We start from the raw sequence: 10,919 nt of genomic DNA on the forward strand, positions 1-10,919 counted from the left end.
TTTCACAAAAAAAAAATGCAATAGTTTTTTTTAAATATATTCTTTAAAAGTATCAAAATTATTAAGTATTTAGAATAATTAAATATTTTATTTTAATGGCTGGAAGATGTAACTTATTACAGTCTACTATACTGCCTGTTTATCAGTATATTGTGAAAAATAGTTTGATTTGAGTAGTTCTTGTTCCCCAGTCATATACTTTGATCTGTAAGGCACGGTTATTGTTTCTGGAAGAACAGTTTGCTTCCTTGTCCCTGAGTATAAATAGGCATCACTATACCTTTATATGGTTTGGGAAGAATGCGTTTGGGCCGTGGAAACAAATCATGGCTGATTTAGATCTTACACTTACATATTTAAGTTTTAATTATTTATTAAGCCGTAACCATAGAGCTGATGCCGGAGGAAATGTGTCCCCCAAAACCTCAATACTGGATGCACCAAAAGCATCAAGTTCTGTAAAGATTGCAGAGTGACTGGAAACTAGGAGAATAGCAGCAAGGTGGAACCGTATGTTACTCCAAGGAATGTTGAACGAATTTATCACCACATATCATTAATTATATATAACAAAGCGGGAAAAAGTTATTTTTAGTTCATGATTAGGCAGCTGGTCGGAATGAATGTGTTTCTTTTGCCGCCAACTAATGCAGAACATAATTAACTTATTAAAATCTATTACTGTGCGGGGAAGACATTCAGGGTTATGTATAGAAGGTACTGGTAATTCTAATGCAAAGACGATCTTATCAAAAGGGCACCCGATGGAATGGTCCAATAAGCAACTTTTAAGGAGTTGCTATTCACTTTTTAGACGTGACTTAGGCTCCCAAGCATCATAAAGCCTACTTTATTCTGTAATCATGCCACACAATATGCACGGTATATCACAATATCCAAACAGCACCCTGGGATTCTCTGCTGGCTAATTTTAACATGTTCAGTAATGATGATGGGCAAGCTTTTCCTGCCTTTGTTTTATGCCTTTGTGGCCTCTACATTTTCTAACCTCTTCATGCAAAGTAAAAATTTCTTATCGGGTAGTTGTATTTTTTATAATAAGAAAAAAACTATCCCTTCTGTACTGAATGTAGAAGAATACCATTGGGACCGATGGAGCCGCAGCAGCTCCGAAACTAAAAACAGATTGTGGTGTCGGGGGATGAAGAACTGACATGCAATCTACACGTGACAGCCGACTAAATAACACACCTGACAATCCTATTACACGTCCAGGGCAGGAGGCCGCTGGATCTTCAGCCGCTATGTCTTAAAGCTGTGATAAACACAGGTAGTTCATAAAGTCTGGAGTGTCAACATGGTGTACAAGAAAAGCCTACGATGTAACCTTCCCTTTTTTCACTCATATTTTCTAAAGAATAAACAGATAAAATACAGTATTTTTTTTTACTCTCTGTTAAAAGTCCTTATCACATTACAAACCAAGCTTTAAATAAAAGAATGGTGCAGTAATTCTTAAGATGTGCCTTTTGATCTGTTCTTAAATTATACATTTTGAATATTTCGAGTTTTATTATTAAATTATTCAATTCTATCATCTTTTATTGTCTCGTGGTAACAGTCTATCATATCATCGGTCCAATTATTATTCTTTGTAGTCTGATCAAAACGGACATATTTTAGAATTCAGGAAATGCTTTAAGATATCTTCAAAAATATTACCACGAATCCAAGGCTTGTCACCTTTTAATGTCCCCAAACTATTGTACCATCCGTACAATGTCTCCATGTCGGTAACTTCTATCTCCAACAAAATATAAATTGTACATGAAGCAGATATGTCACTTTATTCTTTCCTCTGAAGCTTTAATAACATGGAAACACAAACATTTGTGATTTGTTTTTCCGGTTGCTATGGTAACAAGCTATTCTTGCCTGTTTTCATGTCTAATGACAATTGAGTGCACCCAGCAAAAAAAAAATGAATGAGGCAGAATCCTACTTCTTTAAAATATTATTTTTTGGGAAGGGTTGGACATTTAGCAGCGCTGATGATGTTTCAAATGCTGTGTTAGAGGTGCCGCTTCGCTTATCCCCGCTCAATCTAAGTGATTACATTTCTAAATGTGCCATCTTTTCTGCCCTGGGTTCTTTAGGTCCTCGTACCTTGTTTTGTTATTGTTATTAAGCTCTCCACGCTACTGTGCTATTGATACTTTTGCCTTGTTTATGGTCCACGTCTGAACAAAAAGTTTCAACTTGGGTTCATAGTTGTCATAGCTCTTCTTTCTTATATTCCAAGCCTTGGCTGGTATTTGAGGAAACTGCCTTGGAAATCCATATTTTCTCTGCATGCTTTTGAAGAAGCTCCTCTATTACACCATCTCTGAATTCAGGCTGCTGGACCTGATAAAAAATATCATTGGTTATTGGCAGAAAATGCACGGAGAAACCACTCATCCATATACAAAGAAAACATTAGGAGACAGATTATTACTTTCTAAACAAGTGATATCTGCCTCAGAGGCTGTTCCTTAAACCATAAGCACTAATAATAAATGAAACAGGTAACACCTTCCGACATAAACTTCATTCCTTTAGCTTGCTCATTACAATCAGTGTAATGGTTTGAAGTTATTTGTGACAGTACCATCAGCAAATGTAATAGAAATGGAATTATTAATTTGCCCATCAAACTTCACTTTATAATTTGTAATCATGTTTATACATTCAGTCATTTTTCAGAGCTTCAGCCCGTCATCGTGCGAGTCAAGGAACTGGTAACTGGTGTTGCTACGAGTAAAGCAAAAAAAGGAAAGAGACACCAAATATTGGAGAGAACCCCAGAAAACGTCCATGTTCATAGTGAAGAAAGGGGGTGTGCAAGTGCCTTATCACAGCATGCTCCACTCACATAATATTGCAAAGGGAGAACGGTACTTGATAAATTAACTAGACGTCTCTGGCAATCTGTGGTTGAATTATAATAGCAATAAGCTTCCTACTTGCAAAGTCAGCCAGAACCAGCCAAAGAAGGACCATAAGTAAAAAGATAATGTTCCTGTTATCTCTCTCTGTTCGTATGTTCCTGATTGTTGTTAATTGGATCTGGCAGGCTTTGTAAAGGGGGAGGAAAAAGGAGAGGATTGCAGGACAGGTAATTGATTATATGATGCTGTTTGCACTATGCAGTTTCAATGGGGTAAATTGTTATACTGAACATCTCCACAACAATTACAAGGGAAAAAAGGACATTATTTATTTGATATACCGTCTCAAACACAGTTGCTGCACAATATAAATGGACTGTGGTCAGTCAAAGCTGAAGATTGAAGGCATGTGTCCCAGTTCTAGAGTGCTAATCCTGTCACTTTCTGCCCTCCTGACAGATTGCAGCAGATTTCTGCTAATCATTTCAGACTGACTCCAGCAAGGGACTCCCATTCATCACCTCCAATACAAAAGGTTATTGCACAGACCCTCACGTCATTCCCGAATCAGCCTTTTCTGGTTCAGCAGCTCGATTATGCAAGTTTCCAGAAAAAGGCATTTTCCAAAATCCTCTATCTTTGGATGGACCGATTTCAACGGGTATTCCATCTCGATCGTTACTTGTTTAGTAGACATGTGGCTTAGTGTCTCAACCGACATGCAGCTCACCTTGGCGCAGAGGTGTATTATCAAATGATACGAACCTGAAGATGGTTTCTCTTTACCCCAGTGCATGCTGTTGAATATACGTAGCACAGGTTTGCCTCAAGTGAGCTTTCTTTCTCCTTTAGAAAAGCTTGTTCGAACTTCTTGCCATATAAACCTGTGGGAAGCACATCTGTTTATAAACTAGTTTAAAAGCATGTTACAGAGACAGACATGAAATGTAATCCTCGAGAGCGAGCAGAAGCTGATGAAGGCTCGAGGCAGCTATGCCGCTCAGTGATGTGAAGCCTGGCAAAGACCATCGTAATTATTACCCTGAATGATAGTAAAATACAAAAAGAAATTACAAAAATACAAATTTTTATCAAACCCGATGCCTATGCCAAGATATTTGCCCCATACCACCAACTTAATCAGGAAATCTGTGTATAACGTGTTGTTACCAGGGGAATTAACATTAGAGTTATGTAAATTCCTGAATGGTATGTATTGAAATACTTTCATGTAGAAAGATAAGGTGGATGCTGGGTATATTCATAAGCGTGGAGATATTTTATTTATCTCTTATGTTTTTACAGTGGGTTCATTGACAGGGTTAAAGTCTACATGCTAAATAATGTTATACGTTTATGGCTCTGGCAGATTATTCATATATAAAAAATAAACTAGGATTGTGGTTTATCTGACTAGTGCTAAGCAACACAACAATAAAAAGCCAAGAATTTAGAGCTCGGAGACATTTATGTAATTTCAACATGCAGACAATATGAAAATAACCGGCAGCAGCTCTGACTCTGACGTGTGGAGTGACCTCCAAGGCACATATATCTTTTATTCAGCTCTGGTCCGTGTATAAATGATTATATCACAGCCGAACACCTTTAGTTGGGTGAGACTTCTGTACTACCAAAGGCACATATCTCGCTGCTCCGCAGGGGTGGTGCTAGGTTTTTAGGAGTTCACATATACATCGGACCCTAGCTTCTCTTATAAGTCTTAAGGACTTTATAAGTCTTTGCTTACATGGTATTCGCTGTTCCCTCATTAACAGTAAAGTAAACATGGGGCCACCTAGATATACCATATGGTTTGGTAACACTAATGCTATCCACATAATGTAACGTAAAAATGTTACAACCTAGGAATAAGTAACCAACGGAGGAGAAGTAGGATATTGCTGAACAGTAATGAAGAAAACAAATTTAGCCACTTTCACTTACTCACGTTGTCCAACACTAAAAGGGTTCATGGTTAGGAATCCATTCAGATAAACAGTTGCTGGTAAATATTCTCGGCCTCTCTACAAAGGCGAAGACACTGTAACAAAGTTCACAGCCTAGTCTCCACCTATGCTCAATTAAACTGGACAACGCTCTTCATATACAGCATTCACAATTACATTATACAGAGTATATTAAATCTATGGCACAGGGATGAGCTTTCATTATGGCTAATGGGACCCTGTAGATGTTGCCGAGGGTCTGTTCATACATGTACTAGTGGGGGACAGTGCAAAACTAAAGAGCTTGCAACCATGTACAGGTAGACCAAAATACCATTCCCTCTGCACCTCTGTCTCTTTCATTTGCAAACTTCATGGAAAAGCCCCATCAGTAAGCATAGTTGGCAAAAGAGTCATCTATGGCTCAAAACAATGCTCGGACACCAGACAGGTGACAATTTTCTTGTATAGAAGTGAAGTTCGGCTTCTAATCAGATCCTGCCATGCATAATATACTTTGGCAGGCATAAAATAGATTCTAAATGTGAAGTCTACGGGAGAAGTGCTGCTTCCCTGGGACTAGGTGCCGGTTTCTTCAATCTCTGGGCAAAAGAGACTAGAGTCTGTGGTATTAGACACATCACCCTTAGTACTATTTACTGCCCAAAGCCTTCTCACTTAATTGTCATTCACATGACATATAAGCAGAGAAACGAAAAACACGTCCTAGAAGTTACTATGTTGTTTTTAATGAGATCTGCTAAGGCTTATAGACGGCACAACTCATGTTTGATCCAAGTGGAACAGCACCTTCAATGGCAGGTAATGGGTTTACAGTGAACATGCTTCCTGGTTGATATATGGCTGCCATCATTACATGCCTTCACTGCACTCACCTAGTAAATGTTTACAGGCAGTATTTGCCTTATCAGCTGCAAAACTCTGCTCCTCCAATGTGAGCGTCTCACAAGCCCTTCTCATATAGTCTTTGATCTTCGGCAGGCTCGGCTCAGATTGACCATTTAGTGTTTTTTTCATTTCTGAAACACAGGTGAGTCACGGCGGTAAAACACACGTTCACAAGTGTTGAAAAGCTGGTGTACGCGAGAAAAAGATAAATACGCACCTCGTACAGTCGCTAAGCAGGTTTCACAATATAATCCTGCCAAGAGAAAGAAAACCATAATTTATTTGTTATTGTATGCATTGTATTTGCCTGAAATGCCTCCAAACTGCCCCTTAAAGGGCAACTCAGACCTTAGCGGTAAAATTATATATTTAGAGTTCCTAATATAATTACGAGACACGGATCCAGGCAAATATTCCCACTGATCGCCCCATATCTGCACTAGAATCCACTAGAATCCATCGTAAATATAATCCTCTGTATCTCCACCCATGAAGCAAGAACATGTAATATTACCGGGGGTGCTATAGTCTTGTATCCCCGCGTAGCAATCTAGCACGTCTGCCATTTATTAGACATTACATCTCAGGTTGTGATGGCCTCACAGGGCCTAATCGTCATGGTTATGGGTTCACTTTCTAAACATAAATCTGTCAATTCAGGGTTGATATCCCCTTTAGCTATATTTTATAATTAGAAGGCCTCATATTTCACACAACGTTTCCTGAAATTATGTGCATAAACTATTAATTCTGTAAATCATTCTCAAGAAAATAATTTGTCTCTGCCTATTTGTTGTTATATGGTCCGCAGGAAACAATTTAAAATGCGCGGTCACGCCATGGCGCAGGATGTATTTTTTAACTCACTTTAGGTTGTGAAAATTCCAAAACAAATTCTGAAACACATTTTACTTTGAAAAAGTAAATCCCGGGATATTTGATAGAATACTGACCAGTGTTTGAACATCTCATGAGCACTGGTTAAGACGTTCATAGAAAATTATTACTTGGGTTTAAGGTAATAACAATAAAGTTAGAAGACATTAATATGATATTTGTTACTAAAATGTACTAGTGGTCGTATTTAATTTGTTAAGAAAAGTAAAGGATATTTGTTGAACCCATCTTTCATATTTTAGTTTCCATAGCTGTGGACAATGAGATCCAGAGCTTTCTACTAAGGAAAATTCTGAAAAAGAATGAGTGGCTGAGCCTCATACACCTTCAAGGCCAACATCCTTCCATTTGGGCTTTCGCAAAGACTGGTGAATTAAAAAAAAGAACTTACTGCGGCTGACACCGTGAGGAAGTTCAACTTCTGCCCACACTAAGAAGAAGAACATACTCCATGATCCAAGAGCTAACCCAATGCCCTTCATTCCTGTCTTCATTATCTGAAACCAGTGTGATGAATGCAGAATGAACCGGACGGTTCTGTATGTGAAGAGGTTGGGGTAATGAATGAAACTCGGAACACTCTTTAGACTGCCCATTGAAAATTCTCTCAGCCAGCGACGTATTGTTGCTAAAATAAAATCTCTATGGAAACAATGAGGTCAAATTTCAACAAAGGGGTGAATTCCGACAAACGTGTAAAGCAAGAAACCCATTTGGGATCTGGAACGAGGAAATTCTTGTTTTTAGCACTCCGAACCATTTTCCTTGAGTATACAGACACGCATTGCTATTCAACAAGATAGATATTTCATAAAGTACGGGAATATATACAATTTTTGTCTAGTGATGTCATGTTATGACATATTTTGCCATTTATCAAGTAGAACTAATTAAGTTCAGAATGTATCGATACCAAATCCGACCTGCCTTGGGACCTCTGTTGAGATGATTAGAACTTCTTTGCTAATCCTGTTGCTTTTAAATACAGCCTCCATAACTCTTTATGGGCATTATGGGAATAGTTGGCCACTAAACCTCCCATCATTTCATATGGGGAGTAAGACCTCTCCAGCAGGTTTTTTTTAGTTTAATTTCTTATCCATTTAATTTATAAACACAGCTGTGAGGTTTATACAGCCGAGCAGCCCAAGAAACAGTCTGGGTTCACATTAAAAACAGAGAAAGTTAAATAGTTTTTAAGATATTTTAATAAAAGTTTCCCATAACCCAAACATTTTACAGGGGCCACTTGTGACTCGTGGTGTGGCTAGCAGCATGGCTAGCAGGCAAGCATTAGCCAAGATTTTATTCAGATTTGTGACTGATATATTTTTATATATTTCCTTTGAATATTGCTGTGTTCTATTTGCAGGGTTGCATGTATACACATACTTTCTGATGTTTGTATATACACAGTGACATTTAGGGCTGCACCTTATTTACACAATTTTATTTACTGATGCATTTCCTGTTGTATTTATACACATTATTGGGCTGTAGATCATTTCAAGCCCCTGAAAAAGAGGGACATTAGAAATGTGAGCCATAAACAGGGACTCTTAATTAAGGAGACTTGTCAAGTATGACACTGAGGCAAAGCAAACTGTAAAGCAGCAAACCCCATTACCCCACATCGTTCGGCCTGCTGTGTGACTATGACTAGAGTCTTTCCCGCCCAGACAGGACTACTGCGTCGCTGACGTCATTACGCTCAGAACGCTTTCCATTTACGGAGCGGAGCTGCCCGTGCGGCTCATCACATCGGCTCCACACGCAACTGGCTTAGTGCGTAGAGCGGTTGGTGGTTATTATTTGGATTTTTTTTTCCCCGGTGCAGCGTTTTTACCGGAGTAAAGCTAGCAGGTAAAGAACAGACGCGGGTAAAATCTCCTCACAGGCAGGGCTAACCATGCAGTAGCCTGGAGAGCAAGTAGTTCGCACTGGGGCCTGTTGCAAACGTACAATAAGCCCTTAATAACATAAGCCCGTGATGGGCTTCGTGGCAAAACGTAAGGCAATTTGTGGTAGGGTTTCTTGCGATTTAGGATTAGTTTTGTTGGCGGTGTGACAGGCGCAGGTACGTGGCGGTGTGACGTATGTAGTCACCTTTATAGCGGACTCCTGTCACAAAGTCCATAGGTTCACTTAATCAATAACATTTTATGTCATGTTTAGTAATTAAACGTATATAATGTCAACATGGAACAGGTCGAATCTAGGCCGAAGATCCCTATTATGGCCTTGGGGGTCGGCTGTGAAATTTGAGGGCAGTGACCTGGATAGGCTATTATCTGTTAGGACTGCAGATGGCCATTGGTGGGCCAGCATGATCTGTAAGCTCCCGGATCAGTGCCCTTTTTCTTCATTGAGATGCGAAACAAATGCATTATTTAAGGGTTTAGTGAGTGACCGTCAGCAGAGTGACTGGCCATTCCGTGATCACTCTTGAATGAGTAAGTGGGAGTAGCAATGGGAAAGCAAGCAGAAGAGGCCACACAGGTGGAGTTGGTAACGAGGCTGATAGTTTACAAGGAAGTTGGTTATGTGTAGTAATTAAATGGTCTCTGACTGCTTCAGCGTTCTTTGGCTCAGTCTTTGTTCAGGCCCAAGTTTAGTGATCTGCTGAATTATGAGGGTACTACTTCTAATAAACTGCAAACAAATCTGTGTATCCTGCGCTGCGCCTCCTACTTACACATAACTTTCTGCTCAGGCACTGTGTGCTTGTTTATTGTTATATATATATATATATATATATATATAGTGCCGTCATATTCCACAGTGCTGTACAATGTGCATCTCTAGTTAAGTACAGTAGGACAGTGAGTTATAGTTGGCTACTTAAGATTCCCTCATCTTATCTTATACTTTAGATGTTAACAGAAACACCCATAATATGGGCAGAAGGTGGCAAAAATGAATGGAATGTGTGAAGGCCTGTATGTAAATTTTGTTTTTTAAAGAAATGTGTTCTTTATCTGATTCATGTTAGCTCGGCAATGATTAAAAATGCTACTCAGCTTAATTATTACAAACTTTGACACTGTCTGATTCCTTCATTAAAAGTAGCTTGATTATAGGATGGAATCTCTGTTCTTATGTTCCAATCCCTGCGATGCGCTGTGTATTTACCCATTGTACGGTGCTTCGGGACTATAATGCTATGTGAATCAATAAATAATAACGAATGTTTTTGTATCGAATCCGTTTTGCTGTAAGATGTTTGAAGTTTGACTATTGGTAGTGTCTATTGAATGCTACCCCCTCCTTTCCTTGCTACTTCCTAAGCCTGGCTGAGCAGTGTGTGAGTTGTAATTCTGCACCTGCTCCAAAATTCTAATTTACAATTGATGAGGTAATTGTTTAATGATAAATATATTCATATTTCTGTATTGGGCATCCTGTGATTAGGTTGAGCTGTCTGTACAATGAGTGTCATGTGTGTCCGATGAGCATCTACTGTGCTGTACAGAATAAGTGCAATTTTTGCGATAAGGTGCTTTCTGGCTATTTGTCAAAAGTGTAGTAATCCTTATGACCTGTTATATGATATAGAATTCTACTTTTACTATATAAATTAGCAATGGCTTTAGAAAGCTGCCACCTATGCTCCAGTGTTGGTGTGCAATCCCCCTCCATTCTGATGCACTTGTGTTGCCACTAGAGTATTTGGTGTAGAACTGAATCGTGTCATTGATCTGGACTGTGGCGACGGCTGCCAGACCTCCCTGAGCCAGCTGCTGTGAACATTGTTGGTTCACCGGGTGAGCGTTTAGTCAATGGGCAGAGTGTTCCTGCACAAGTGTCCATTCACAGCGCGATCACAGATGCTTCTTTTGTTTGGAAGCCACTGGCACTGCTTTTGGTAGTAATTGCTGATCTCCTGTGGCTCGAGTTCAGTATTGAAAGGTTATGGACTGACAGAGTGCTAAAGCAGTAAAATCTCAGTAATACGGGGTCCTCTACTTTTACCGCGTGCCAAGGAAGCTGATGTCTTTTAAATGGGGAAGATCTCTGCTTCGTGTCACTTATGTGTCATTTCCACCTTAATGCCTGCATATAATTCATAGAATTGCAATAATAAACAGAGAGGTGTAGCTGCCATCAGTCCATCTCTGCGCATATTGACCAACTACCGATTTAAATGATGCGTCTATTAATGTTTTACTCGCATCTTTCCTCGCCTACGTGCAGTATACAGATAAACCAGATTCTATTGAATGTACGTGATGCATTTCACATAAAGATTTTGTTTGCATCTTTTCTCAGCTGA

The sequence above is a fragment of the Spea bombifrons genome, chromosome 7 (genome assembly GCF_027358695.1).
Source record: "Spea bombifrons isolate aSpeBom1 chromosome 7, aSpeBom1.2.pri, whole genome shotgun sequence".
In the NCBI taxonomy this organism is placed as follows: domain Eukaryota; kingdom Metazoa; phylum Chordata; class Amphibia; order Anura; family Pelobatidae; genus Spea; species Spea bombifrons.